This window comes from Rhinopithecus bieti, unplaced genomic scaffold (assembly GCF_001698545.2).
Source record: "Rhinopithecus bieti isolate Rb0 unplaced genomic scaffold, ASM169854v2 scaffold_19615, whole genome shotgun sequence".
NCBI lineage: Eukaryota > Metazoa > Chordata > Mammalia > Primates > Cercopithecidae > Rhinopithecus > Rhinopithecus bieti.
This window is the reverse complement of record NW_016809466.1, coordinates 18869-20596: the sequence shown is the minus strand read 5'-3', so window position 1 is coordinate 20596 and position 1728 is coordinate 18869.

The window sequence follows — 1728 nt, the reverse complement described above, 5'->3', positions numbered from 1 at the left end:
TAGAGCATAGTGGTGCAATCTTGCCTCACTGTAACTTCTGTCTCCCAGGTTCGAGCAATTCTCCTGCCTCCGCCTCCTGAGTAGCTGGGATTACAGGCACCCACCACCACGCCCGGCTAATTTGTGTAGTTTTGGTAGAGATGGGGTTTCACCATGTTGGCCAGGCTGGTCTCCAACTCCTGACCTCAAGTGATCTGCCTGCCTTGGCCTCCCAAAGTGCTGGGATTACAAGCGTGAGCCACCATGCCCGGGCGGAGACCAGAAATTTAAAATGGATTTCTCTGGACCAAAACCCAGGTGGCAATAGGGTTGCACATCCTCCAGAGGCTCTGAGCAGGGAAATGGTTTCCTCGATTTTTCCAGCTTTTGGAGCTGCCTGTCTTGGGTCGTATAGTCCCTTCTTCCATCTTCAAAGCCCACAGTGTAGCGTCTTCAAATCTCTCTCTGCTTCCATCTTCTTTGGCCTTCTGTGTCAAATCTCCCTCTGTCTCCTCTTATACAGACACTTGTGATTGCATTTAGGGCTCACTCAGATAATCCAAGACAATGCCTCCATCTCAACATTCTTCATCAATTCTGCAAAGTTCCTTTTGCCACAGAAGGTAATATTCACAGGTTCCAGAGATCAGGACTTGGATATCCTTAGGGGTCATTATTCAGCCTACCACGGGAAGGAAAGAGAAGGTGTCCCTGTACTATGGTTTGAGTGGGTCCCCCACAAAGCATGTGTTGGAAATGTAATCCCCAATGCAACAGTGTTGGGAGGTGGGGCCTAATGAGAGCTGTTTATCTCATGAGGCCTCCACCCTTAGGAATGGATTGATGTGGATTCTAAAAGGACTTTGAGGCTGTGAGTTCAACCTCTTGCTCTCTCTTACCCTCTCTTTTTCCTTTCACCATGGGATGATACAGCAAGAAAGCTCTGGCCAGATGCTGGCCCCTCGATCTTAAGACTTTCCAGCCTTCAAAACCATGAGCCAACAAATGCCCACTCCTTATAAATTATCACTGGGCATGGTGGCTCACGCCTGTAATCCCAGCACTTTGGGAGGCTGATGCAGGCAGATCACCTGAGGTCAGGAGTTCCAGACCAACCTGGCCAATATGGTAAAACCCCGTCTCTACTAAAAATACAAAAATTGGCCGGGTGTGGTGGCTCACGCCTGTAATTCCAGCACTTTGGGAGGCCGAGGCGGGCAGATCACGAGGTCAGGTGACCCAGACCATCCTGGCTAACACAGTGAAACCCTGTCTCTACTAAAAATACGAAAAATTAGCCGGGTGCAGTGGCAGGTGCCTGTAATCCCAGCTACTCTGGAGACTGAGGCAGGAAAATCTATTGAAACTGGGAGGGCTCCCAGTGCCAGGGACCTTACCCGTTTCCAGGCATCGCCCTGACCCAGAAACGACTGGGCCCCGCCGTCCTGGAAAGGCCCCAGCGCACAGTCATCTGAGGTTTGTTCAGAGTTTTGTTTCTCGGTGCTGCAAGGCGGCAGAAGGGAGGGACCGAATGGGATCCTCTAAAAGGGATCTTAGAGTTTCATCCAGTTGGATGTGACACTTGCAGGTGTCCCAGACTGGTGGGAACCTTGACTGGAAGGCTGGGGTTAAGGATGAACTTTCTACCATCCAGACCGTCCCCTGCCGAGCAGCTGCTCCCACTTCGTGCACAGGAAGGGGCAGGGAGCTTGCAGCAGCCACAGGGGGCAGGAATGACTGCGCGGGAAC